Source organism: Polyodon spathula, chromosome 31 (assembly GCF_017654505.1).
Source record: "Polyodon spathula isolate WHYD16114869_AA chromosome 31, ASM1765450v1, whole genome shotgun sequence".
NCBI classification, from domain to species: Eukaryota; Metazoa; Chordata; class Actinopteri; order Acipenseriformes; family Polyodontidae; genus Polyodon; species Polyodon spathula.
This window is the reverse complement of record NC_054564.1, coordinates 21,456-35,328: the sequence shown is the minus strand read 5'-3', so window position 1 is coordinate 35,328 and position 13,873 is coordinate 21,456.

The following is a 13,873-nucleotide window of genomic DNA, read 5'->3' as shown; positions in this document are numbered from 1 at the left end:
AACCCGTTGCCTCCACGCCCATTGCGATTTTATTAACCCTTTAATAATAAATCATACTTAGTATGAATAGGACTACATTATCATTAATAGATAATAATAATAATAATAATAATAATAATAGGTTAATTTAAATACATAAGTCTCCCTCATTGAAGCTGCTCTCTGTGCCATGTGAAAAAAATTGAAAATTTACTTTGTGTTAATATACATACAGTTACTGTCAGAAATAAGCGTTAAAACAGAAAGCGTCAAACGTAGCTTACCTTGCAAATAATGTTGCTTTTTTAGTTGTGTTGTTAATAGTGTACAGCAGCGCCAGATATCGATGGGTTAACAATCAATCAAGTCCGTTTCCAGTCTTGCATTTAGGAGTAGCAGCGAGGTCATGGACACGCTGCCTCTGGACTCGGCACTAAGACACGATATAGACAGGGCATGTATTTATGATCTGGTGGCACCCGGGGTGGGAATGAGGGTTGATGGTAACACAAAATGATACAGGAAAACAAACAGTAATAAATGTGGTGACAAGCAAAGTCTCTGTAAATAATCCAGTATAATCTATCTCATTTACTTATTGTACTATCGTCATTCATATTTTCATTTTTGTACTACATGTATCCCAGTTGTGTTCGACATGATCCAATAACCACACACACACACACACACACACGTAAATGAACGTTGCATTGGTTTGTTGTTTTTTAAATAAAAAAACATGCTGCTAGTGTGAAAACCATCCTGTCGCGATACAGTCACTTGATCTTATTATAATGTTAATATTATTAGAGGCGGACAGAGGCTTTCATTTTCTCCAGAGCCCGACTGTTGATGAAGTCCCTTCCGTTGTTTCTACTTAATAGACCACCTCTCCCTGTACTAACAGTGAGGGGCCAATGTGCTCTTTGAATACAAATGGATACAGTCCCAGTGATGAGATCTCTCACGGTAGAAGGAGCTAGTAACATTTTAAATCCTACTCACACTCCTGCTGCCACTGTGCAAATGCCAAATGATCAAAAAAGACGGATGTCTAGATACGTTCACATGTAGTTCCTTTTATCTCCAGAGTCCTATTCATCAAAAGAACCAGATGTCTTGTTGTTTGGCAGTCTGGCCACATCCCGCAAATTTAAATCAAATTATTTTAGTGCGTGCCATCCGACTTATAAATGGATTCTCCGGCACTGTGCTGAAGATGATCAGAGTATTTCCACACAACACCCAAGCGTCTACACTCTACCTTCAGCTGTTATTCGGGACGATCAAAGTGTACTTATGCAATGCCTGCGCGACCATGTCAAGCTCTTATTTCATCAGAAAACTGATCCAGAAAAAGCGCAGCCTGCTGTAGTAATTTTCTATGTTTTACTAGCAATTCCCTCGTCTCTTGCAGCCGCCCCGGGGATCGCTTTATCATGACGTCTTCTATGACAGCACACGTCGCTTTGCGCACGCAGCACGGGCAGAATGCAAAGCAAAATGAGGTTCGGAAGTACAGTGAGACGGTTAGGTTTTTTTATTTTTATTTATTTATTTATTTTATTTGTTAATGAAACATAAATTATGGTGGATTGCAAGTGGCTCCCTCTCTGGCTCAGATTTTGTTATGCTTGCTTGACAGTCATACATAGCTGTCAAAGTCACCACAAGAGCCAGGTTAGATACTGAGTTTAGAGATTATAGTAACGTATTCTGTTCAACAAGACATTGGGCAGTCATAGCATGTCGTCCTACTGAACATACAGTGATTAAAATAACCACATTTATACAATTTTTCAGGTTGTCCGGGCTTACAAAAATAATTTTGAAGCTCTTCAAAGCTTAATAAATAACTTAATCTAATAATAATTAGCAGGGGAAGCACGGGATTTCTTCCAACAACTTGTATCTTCTATCGAGATCCTTCTCACGCAATGAAAACTAGTTATCATCAGCTCGTATAACCAGATGATCTTGTTTGTCCCCCCTCCCCCATGTTGCTAGTTCAAGAGTACTCACTAGTCTTAACTGTGCAATGTTAAACTCCAATGCGTGTTGAATGCGTTCCTAATTAATATACTTAAGTAAGGCATCACAAGCTTAATTGTTAATATTTCTTTCAGGAGGAATTCATTCAGATCATCTTGATGTGCGGTGCAGCTAATCAGCTTGACATGTGGATGCTCCTAGTTAGGAATGCGATTTTGTCACGGTAAAAAATATGTAAAAAAAAAAAAAAAAAAAAAAAAAAAAAAAAAGAAGTCACGCCTTAAAATAGACAGTTTCACGGAATGGTCACGGCTACAAAGATTTGAACTTAAATATATTTATTCATGTAATATGCTGTAATATTTTAGTATTTGTGCAAAGTAAACATGTTTAATGTAGTTAAAATGTATTTAATGTGTTTTCTTTTAACACACGCTTCTAGTCAAAAGTAAAAATAGATTTCTTTTAACAGTGCCTTTAAAAAAAAAAAAACAACCGTAACACGAATATAAGTACCTTTTAATTTTAACATGTATAACATGTCCCATTAAAAAAAAAAAAAAAAAAAACTAAACATTGAAATGTAGCTTTTTTCTTTTTTAGTTTTTTCTTTTATTTTTTTAAATAAATGTTCGGTTTGTAAATTGAAAATTTTACAATATCCTTTTCGGTGATGTCTATTTAAACACATCTGTGGTTTTGGTATTACAAGATGTTCATTACAAGATTAAAGGATCATTCTGCATTTACACTGTTGATAGGTTAAAGCACCGCATGGGAACAACTGCAAGAGATGCAAATCCGAATTCATGCTTCTCCAGGAATATTTTGTGCACAAAAGGCTTCGGTTAATTTGAAGTTTAAAGCTGCTGCCTCCGCTTTAATGAAATTATAGCGGGATATTGCTCTGGTAGTTAATTTCGCCTCTTTTGTATAGTTCTGTGTAAGTATTCACCTTAAATTTGACCTTTGCTAAACGCTTTAACGTTGCACTGAAACCAATTCAAAAAACGTGAACCTTCCCTGTTTTCACGGGTTCTGTGACAGTAGTGACCACCGTGACAAAACCACATCTCCACTCACAAAACACTACAGTTTCTTATAATACTGTATAGTACTGCAGAACCTCCTAATTGGTATATTATGATTTGCATGTAATGATGTCTGACTGATAGGGCACTCTGTAGTTTCTATAAATTTGTGCTTGGGTTTCAAATACCATTTGTCCATCCAGTATAGAAACAGCAGTTGCTAGAAATGTACTTGTTTACAGCATATGAACAGTTGACTATGTCTCTTGTAGTTTAGTCTTCTAATTTACTCAGAACTTTGCCCACATCAGAAGAACACAGGATCAACATAATTTAAACTTACTCTTTCAAAATTAAACACAACCTTTGAATACAAGCATTAAACAAAGCGTTCCTTTTTTTACACTCAGTGATAAAGACGACACATTAACTTTTATTTGGGTATGAGAATATTTTACCAAGTTCTACTATAACCAAATTCTATTGTATGTTTAGTTTATGCTAAACAGGACTAAAAAGTTACTCTGAGCCAAATGGTTAATGACTTTGAGTATGTTTCCCCCTAGTGTCTGAGTTAAGAATTTATTCCAATCATAATTATTGTAATTTAATCCAGATCTAACAATGCCAATCAATATATCTTACTATTTTATATCCTGCTCAAAAGCAGACATTATGGTCTAACTCAGTGGGTTTCATTCTGTGGTATGTTTAGCAGTACTGGTATGTGACAGGCTTCCAACTGGTACTCAGAAACAGTTCTTATGACGATATGATTCCTCAACCACAAGACTCCCTCAGTCTCACTGTCGTAATGTATCAATCTGTGTGTACCACTGATTCACAGATAAATGAGAAATGATGATGCAGGGCTCCAAACTCTGGATGTTTGCAAATGCGACAACTGTTTTTTTTTTTTTTTTTTTTGTTTGTTTTGTTTTGTTTGTTTTTTGGTTACCGTGTTTTTACCGACGGAGGAGGGCCCTTTGAAATCATGTGTCAGTGTTTATGCATGTGACATGTAGTTGGTGTGTATATTAAAACATGTGATATGATTTTTTTTATAAACTGCAGCTCAAGGACAGTAATAATGTGATTGATTACAAATGCTTGTAAGCACAGAGAAGTACTGTATGAACTACAGCAGATTTATTTTTGTTCTCAACGCATCCTAATTCCAGTATTTCTGTGCGTTCTGCTTTCATGTAATTGTAAGAGCTGTCTGTGTTACATGGTGTCAGATCAGGACTTCACTAACATTGTGCATGGGAGTTGCAGCCTGCTGTTTCCATATTACAACTGGACACAATTAAAGTTGTGATCACCAATTCCATACACAATACTTGCAAACTGTTTAAAATATAAACATGCTGTGTTAAATAGATTAACCATTCAGCAGAATGAGGCAACAAACAAGTGAGTACAGACACATCAAACCTGGTTGTAATGGAATAGGTCTCTGTTTGATAACATCCGTTTAAGATTACACTGCTGCTTGAAATGAAAAGGTTGAAAATCACCGGTCTAACTAGTTGGTTCACATTACATGATATAATTTTAGCTAGAGGCAAATAAGCTTTCTCTCTTATTGAAACTCTGTACCTATGTCACACTAAATATCCATCTGACTAAAATTAAATCTCCTTTATTACTAGTTTATTTTGTTTATTGGTTATTGATATCACTATTAATAACATGATTAGTGATAACATTTGACTTCTGATAATGTTTTCAACAGGCTTCTTAAATATGTACTAAATATTTATACCTTGCTGTCTAATTGCAAAATAGGACTATATAGCATGATTTTCAAAAGGAGCAAAATAAGAATCAGATCGCAAAATTATTTTTAAAGCATGATTAATGTAACCACGTCACTTGATTTATATTTTTTAAGCGTCAACAAGTGAATAAATGACTCATTTCATCTAAACCCTTTGAAAGCCATGTACTTAGTGACCCAAATCAGCTTTTAGAAATCACTTTGCAACCTTGTTCTTATTTTTGCCCCTTTTGAAAATCATGCTGTTAATGTTTTATCAGTGTGCTACTTTTTAGGCTAAACGTAGACCTGTATGTAGAGTATACTGTTAAACTTGAATACAATAAGATGTTGAGGTAAACTGAGATACATGGTATATTTATGCACTTCAACAATATATAAACAGCTGCAGTACAAATAGACAGCCACTATGAACAGCCTTTTCTACCTCTTCCAGTCTGAGTATTTCCTAGTAGCCAAGAAATTGAACCCAAACTATAACAATATCTTTTGGACCAGGAGGGTGTGGTCTTAAAGATAAGAGGCTCGAATGTACATGTTTAGCTATATGTTGTATATCAGAAGTCAATAGATCTCTAATGTGTTATACTTTTGTGGAAAATAGGAGCAAAAAAGTTTGGGAGTGTTCACAAAGCATCATGTGTACAGTATTATGTTTCCTTTGCAATAACTCAAATTTTTGTCCTTCACAGTAGCACTTCCTGCTTTCCTATGACTCATTTTTTTAATGTGACTGTGCTCCTTCATGCAAACTCCTGAAGTACAATGCAGTGAACCAGAAGTATACTTTGAAATATCTGCAAAGAGCAATCAATGCATTTTCTTCACTAACAGCTTTAAAAAAAAAAAAAAAAAAAAACATTGAAAAAAAATTGACCTCTATCAGATGTGTGTCTTTAATAAAGGAAAATGAAAAACATTACAAAATGATGGCAATACATATTAGGCAAGATTAACCATAGCTCTATGAAAAATCAAGCAAACGCTATTATTATTTATTTGTTTCTTCCAATTAAGATGCAATACAAAATAGAGGAATTTACAAACAAATAAAAACATAGTCTCCTTGGTTTAAAAAAAAATCCACCTGATACACAGTGAAATGCTGTTCTGTAATGTAGATGATGTGTCTCTAGTATGTTGTGGTGGTGCCAGAAGAGGTCGGCCAGGCTGTCCTCGGCTCACCACGCACCAGCGACCCCTGTAGTCTGGCTGGGCGCCTGCGGGCTTGCCTGTTAGCTGCCCGGGAGCTGTGTTGTCCTCCTACGCTGTAGCTCTGAGTTGGCTGTATGGTGGGTCTGCAGTGTGAAAAAAAGCAGTTGGCTGACGACACGCTTCAGAAGACAGCATGTGTTCATCTCTTGGGTCAGCGAGGGGGCGGCAGTGTTAAGCTGAACCTAAAAATAATTGGCTATTCCAAATTGGGAGAAAATAAAAAAAATAAATAAAACAACTGGCAACTACTAATTATTATTATTATTATTATTATTATTATTTTTAATTATGTCTCAATCCTAAAATCGTAGGTGATGCAAAACTTCTGGCCATAGATATAATTGGATAGATTTGCTGCTTTTCCTGCAAACAGCACAGGATGGGCACAGAATTGAGGTTCATGACTCTCTTGTACTACATTAAGTACTACCTTGGTAAATTCAAGTCTGCACAAACAGCATAAGAAAAACACACCTGTCCCTCCAGCAGCATTCTAGCTGCATTCAAGCAATGTTACTGGAGATTAAATTAATACAAAATCTACATTAATTCCAGGGTTAATTCAAAGCTACTGCATCATCTTTTCTATTATTATTATTATTATTATTATTATATTATTATTATTATTATATTATTATTATTAAAGTAATTTAGCAGACACATTTATCCAAAGCAACCTACAGATAGGGGGTGAACAATGCATCAATAACTGCTGCTGCAGAGTCACATGCAATAGGATCTTGGTTTTACATCACATCCGAACAACGGAGCACAAGGAGTTTAAGTGACTTGCTCGGGGTCACACACAGTGAGTCAGTGGCTATACTTTAACCACTGGATCACCAAATCTCCCTAATAGCATCTTAGTTACTTCCTGAGGAAAACTGCTTCAAAGTTAGGATAGTCTGTGGTATTGACTAACAAAAAGAAATGCAGGTCTGTGTTGACCAACATTTCATGCTGATTAATTTATAAATGATGGCCATGCAGAGAGAAAATCAATGGCTTCCTTTAAATCCAATGAACTACTATAGGGATGAAGTGGTTAACAAGAACATCAAATGAACCGCAGACCTTCAAACAACTCATATTTTATGGAAAACCTTTAAAAAAATTTAAGACAGAAACACAGAAGAGATAAACATGCACTCTTCAATTTGATATTTTCATAACCTTAGTGCACAGAAGTGAAGCTGGAATTATGAAGTCAGATCACACAGACATAACAGAGCTTGCAGACTGCATGACGCAGGCATGGACAAGAATTACAATTTCTCAATCAGCGTTTGCAATGACCCAATACTGAATGCTAATGAAGGATGGCAAATGGATTTAAGCCTCTGAAACCATTTCTCAAGACTGCTGTCTTTGAATAGCACATACAAGGCACCCATCTGATTTACTGACAGCAATACAGAATATTGTGGATTATATCATATAGTTACAAATGTGTTGTCAGTTTTATCTTTGTGGTTATAAAGTCACTTTGGATCTAAATAGCATGGAGGTATATAAAATCTAAGGTTTTTATGGATTAAAAAATAGCATGACCATTTTAGCTCAACTTTACAAATTCTGAACAGACCAGCATGTGAACATACATTTATCTCTTCATAGTAAGCAAGCTCATGTCTCAAATATACCATACTGTACATTAAACTCCATCCTAAATGTAAAGGCCAATGATGTTAAAATGTAAGAAGTGGAGTTCTGAAAAATGTAGGGTTACACCTACCGCCTACAACTGTTTAAATAATGTACCTGTAAGTTTTCTTTTCATTGTTAACATCCTGACAACTTTTTATACTTACAAATTTAAAGTCTGCTGTAAAGCTCTTTTCAAAATGTCTGCTCTAGTGCACTGATAGTGTAAGGATTATTGGCCACATTTATTAAATAGGTTAAAACAATAGGTTACGGATGTAACCCTGGTTCCCTGAAAGAGAAGACGACCACCAACCAATACTTTTGGGATATGCCTGCCACAGGTCAGGTATTCACAGAGTATTTTATATCAAAGCTGCCGATAGGCCCCTCGGTCGAGTGACGTCCTCAGTCCCGCCTCACTGAGGTAATATATAGTCACTACACAGAGAACTCATTCTATCACAACCAGGTAAGTATGGCGGGTATAAACTAATCTCTTTCCAATTGTTGATTGTCTCTTTTCAGAGCCCTTCTCTCTGAGTTTTTTTCTGTAAGTTCCCTAGCAATTTATTGCCACTTGCCACTTCCCCGGACTCAGAACTCGGCAGTCAGTAAAACGTGGTGAATGTATGCAGAGTAGCCCATGAAAGAATGAATAGAACTATCAAAGCATTATCAGTAGCTGACTGCATTAAGAAGGTAAGAGCAAGTAGGTGACAAGGCCTACTACCAGTATATGTATCTGAACGTACTGCAGTCATCTGCAAAATCTGCATCTTCAGCCCTGCAAAAGATTACTCATTCCTAAGTGGTGTCTTGGAAGATATCAGCAGCACACAAACAATTTTGAAAAGCTATAGTTGCATTAGAGTAATGTCCTGGTAAAGTGATTTGAAAAGCCCAGGTCTTTTACTAAGTTGCTGAAACTTTTAAATTCTCTTGCACTTCCTCATTCCTCAGTAGACTGTGTCTCTGTGGTTACCTCTCCAAAAACCTTTCTCCCATCATAAAAAATAAAATAAAAATGAAAATCCTGCATGTGGTATAATTGCTATGACTGACTAACAAAAAGACACACAAAATGAGTAAAAATAACTTCCCTGGTCTCGAATTCTGCATGTAATTTGCAACAGATATTTATGGCCAGGTCCCTCAATCCCAGTCCCACAGAACTAAATTTAGTTATATAGCACAGTATCTCAAAGCACATTATAAGTCAATAAAAACTAAAAATTAAAATAAAATGAATTAAAACAATAAAAAAATAAACATGAAAAGGTTATAGTAAAATAAATCAAAACACAAAAAAAAAACATCAATATTAGTAGAGAAATAAAAAGATATGAACACTTAACATTTTGTATAAAATGCTCATCTAAAAAAAGTGAGTTTTTAATCTTGATTTAAAAATATTAAGTGACTCTGCATCTCTAATGTCAGATTTATTTCATAATCTGGGAGCACTGTAACTAAAAGCTCTTTCTTGTTTCCTTTTTGTTTTAATCTTTAGGAGGGATAGAAGCCCAGAATCACCTGACCTTAAAGCACATCTAGATACATATAGGGACAAAAGCTATTTCAGATAATCAGGTGCCAGGGCATGAAGTGGTCAAAAGTTGGATCTCATAATCAATTCTATATCTTACTGGAAGGCAGTGTAGAGAAGCAAGCACTGGTTACTAAGCACCCACGCCGCTGCATTTTGAACAAGCTGTACCCTTGAAAAGGTGTTGTCTGGTAACCCGGCAAAAAGAGCTGCAGTAATCGAGTCTCGATGGGACAAAAGCATGAATTAGCTTCTCACAATCTGGCAATGAAAGACCTTATCTTAGCAGAATTTTGTAGATGATAAAAAGACACTTTGGTGACATTACAAATGTGAACCTGTCACGAGTAACCCTAAAACCATTCCTCCCTTGTACAAGATGCTTGTACCCTTTGAGTGGCAGGTGTATGCGTCAGATATATATGGTTCTTCGATAGAACCAGCTTTGGAGTTTCCTCACTCATGATTCAGATGACAATGCAAAGATGTGAGCCCGGTGAACAAGTTTTTTGAAGATATCAGGCCCTAAAAACTGTCACACACACACACCTGGGATGTGCAGAAATGGCTAAAGAATTGTGTAGTGGCTTTTACAGATACACAGAGAGCTGAACCTGGAGAAGATGTTTAGACGTGCTGGGAGCAAGATGCTACTTGGTGAATGTGATTAAATGGACTGTTTGAAATTGTAGCAATGTTGAATAGTGTAATAACTTTGTACTGTGTTTTAAAGTATGTATATAATGCCAGCAGAAAAACTATTTCAGCAAAGGAAGGGCAAGCAATGAACTAATATTAGAGGAATTTAAGATATGGGCCTCCCTTATCTGAAAGTTACTGGTGCAGTAGCTTATCTTGGGATGAGAGAATTTAGTAAAAACATAATTTACTGTAATGAACTTGGGAAATGTGCTTATCTGAAGAAGTAACTTCAGTTTAGAAGTAGGGCCTCTCTGATTCCTATCTGTAAATTGCCAACGACTGCTGAGAAAAGACATACTTTAAATCAGAAAACAAGCTCTGTGGTTTTTTATTTGAATGAGAAGGCAATATACTTTAGACCAAGGCCGGACTAATTGATTAGAAAAAGTACTTTGAGTCTGGGGCCCCTCATCTTTATACACTCTTATCTCAAACCAAAACATAAGAAACTGCATGGTATATGAAAAACATATTTTAGGGATTAGAAATAGAGGGTGTGGCAAGGCAGAAGAAAAGTCCTCCATTTAGTTAGTGGGGCAGGGCAAAACCCTGCTTGTAAATAAATGTATTGTTTTGGTTTTAGAAAGGGTAAATTTAAGGGTTATTTAATGAATGGTTTGTGGAGGTTAAAAACACAGGTGAAGGTATTATAAACATTAGTTTACCTACCGTAAACCTGGTTCCCTGAAAGAGAAGATGGCCACCAACCGTGAGGTCGCTTCGGTCGACATCATGGTTTCGTTGTGAAAGAGAGCGAATTTCCCCTGTGTGATGGTTAAGTACCCTCGGGAGGCGGGACCGAGGGGGTCACCGAGGGGAGAGGGCCTATCGGCAGCTTTGATAGAAAGAGCTCAGTGACACCTACCAATAGGCAGGAGTGTATCCCATAACGATGTTTTGGTGGCCATCTTCGAACTGAAAGGGAACTAAATGTACTGTGTTTATTAATGTATTATGGTTCGGTTTGGATGTGCTCTGGCAGAGGCGACGGTAGCAGCATGTCTCTGTCAGACATCTCGTGAGAATGCGTGGTCAGCAGCGAATTAATTAACAGAGATGCTGTCGACCCAGCAGATATTAAAAACTTGTGCAGAATGTGACCATCTCCAGTTTGATTTATTTATTGCTAATCTGGAGATGGTCAGGTGTATAAAAACCCACAGCTTTCGCTGATCGGGGTCATCTGTATAAAAACCACAGCTTTGGCTGGTAGGGGTGGAGTTGATCTAGAGAGGAGGCTACGTGACGAGGAGCGGGGGAAAGAATTAAAATGAAAGTAAAAAGTAAACAAATGCTACGCATGCTGGAAATCACCAGCACTGTATTTGTTATTTTGTTTTGTGTTGTGCGAGACTGTTTTTGTTTGAACCTTTATTTTGCTCGGTAAACCATGTGTTTCTGCAAAAGTGTTTGATTTTTTTTTTTGGTTGCAATAAATATGCGTGCACAAGCGTTTTCACCCACAAGTGCCTGTGTGCATCTCTGTGTCAGTTTCCTGGTCTGGGGAAGTCCTCACAACTCAGCTATCCTGTCACAGAGAGCATGAGATCATATACGATTAATCTTAAAGGAGTAAACTGAACAGTAAAACTATATTAGAAATTTTAGCGATAACGGCCATCTAAAAAGCCAGATGTTTTAAGTTTAATTAAGCCTTATGACGCACAAAGCGAGGGAGATTTACTATATAAGGGCGAAACTGCAGTTTAGTATCGGTTTCAAAGTTTGTTAACACTGACTAGAAGCTGGTCCATTAACTGCAGGCGCTCTTCTGAGAATCTTGACTGACTGAGGCGTTGAAGCTTTTAATTATTGGGTAAGCATTACATTTTGCTTTCTGTATCTCACATACTGGAGTGTGTGATAAGGTATGGGGTTTTTATTTTACTTAGTTATAGGGTGCTGGCACATTGGCTGCTTTAGGACTTAGCTGTGGGCACTATAGAATTTGAAAAACATATTTGAAACCATTTTTCTATATAAAGTTGATGCTGTAACAGACAATGGATTGCCCAGATTGACTATGAGCTGATGTTGTAACAGACAACGGATTGCCCAGGTTGTCTATGAGCTAGGATCTGATGTGGTATGTAGTCACCTGAAGTCATCTGGATATACTAATATCTGTAAGTCAGTTAACTAACTATCCACTTATAGGAATTCAAAACATCTTTGTGTCATCCTTACACTTCTCCCCTGATTATAAGAATATGCTCAGAGCATAAAAGAAGTATGTGCAATCTGACAAGCCTCAAAACATAAATTAGAATCAACAAGAATCCCACATTTCTGGCCTCTGATTTTGAGTTTGAAGTTAAATTACTCAACTCTGTTTTTAGAGAATTGGCAAATTCCAATTGTTGCTGAGAACCCAAAATCCAAACTTCTGTCTTATCTGAGTTTAACTGCAAAAAATATTGAGACATCCAGATTTTTACATCATTCAGACACTCGATAAAAACAAAGCACTCTCTTAGCAGACAGCCAGTACCAGCACACTTCTGCACCGTATCCTCTTGTGTTTCAATATTCACCCTGTGCCGGACCGTACGTGTGGTGTGTCATCAGCATAGCTGTGAAAATGTACCACTATGTTTACGAAATATCTCCCCCAATGGTAGCATGTATAAAAAAAAATATGGAAACAAGGAAACAAAATTCAATCTATTAGTAAAATATAAACAGTTTAGTAGTTCCAGACAACCCTACCCTGTTTTTAAGGCAATCTATTAAAATGGTATGATCAACAGTACGAAATGCTGTCCAATAAAACCAGAATAGAAATATACCCAGTCTGCATTTACCTATAAGTCATTTATAACTTTAACCAGTACAGTCTGTACTATGAGCAGGTCAAAAACCTGATAGGAACGTTAAGAACTTTATTGTTATCAAGAAACATATTAAATTGATTGTCTACTACCTTTTTCAAGATCTTAGCTATAAAAGGCAAACTGGAGATCTAACACTTGTTAAAAAATGGTAGGATCTTATGCAAAGTGCCCGACTTGGGCATTATTTTTGTGTGTATTTTGTGTTGGGTGTTAATGTTGGTGTATAGTCATTGGTACAAAGGATGTGTGCCAAGTTGGTTTGTAGTGCTACGGTGTCTAAGTGATTTTGAGGTGCCCCAACAAGGACAACACAAGTTTACTCCGGTTTCTTGTAATGCCCTTTAAACCGGGGTTCAAAATAATAAAGTGCTTACCAGCAATGGGTATTGCCAGCAAAAAGGGACTCAAAATTAAACAGAGTGACCCAGCAATGGGTATTATCTAGGGGTCTTCACACTGCGGTTTATTGTCAGGAGCTGTTTAAATTTTTAAATAGTTAAAAGGCACTGCATAGCCAAAAGGCGGTAGTACTGCTCTCCAGCCAAGCCCACCCCATGTTATGTTCTTTTTACATAGCTCTTCATAGTCATGCCTAATGGAGAATCCTCTCCTGATCACTCGTTTTATCACCAACTCCTCAATAATGCAATCCAAGTCAATATTTTATAACTATATCCTTAATATATATACTTATCTGGTGCAGGGGCTAGGGGTATTGCTCAGATATGCCCCTTATTTTTTGGCTTCATTCAGCTCCTATCGGTCTCACTCTGCCATTGAAAAGTTTTCTCGGCTTTTTCCTGAGAAAAAATGACTAGAGACCTGTGTTTTACGTCTTTTTGATGATGCCGGACAGGGTCCGACATCGGACCGGAAAGGCGAGAAAAGTGTAAGGTCCAGATCTGGTCCATACGCACGCAAAGGGTTATGATCTATTCAGTTGTAAATTACATGGGCTTACCAACAACTGGTAATAAGCCTGATAAAAATATTTTGCCTCTGTTTTTTATTTAATTTCTATGTCAGAGATTTGAAATGTTCCTTTAAAACTTCAGATCTTCTATCTCTGATATAATTTCTACCAACATGTACAATAATCAGAGACTCTTGTTGGTACTGACAATTTTGCAAATTCATTGTTCAA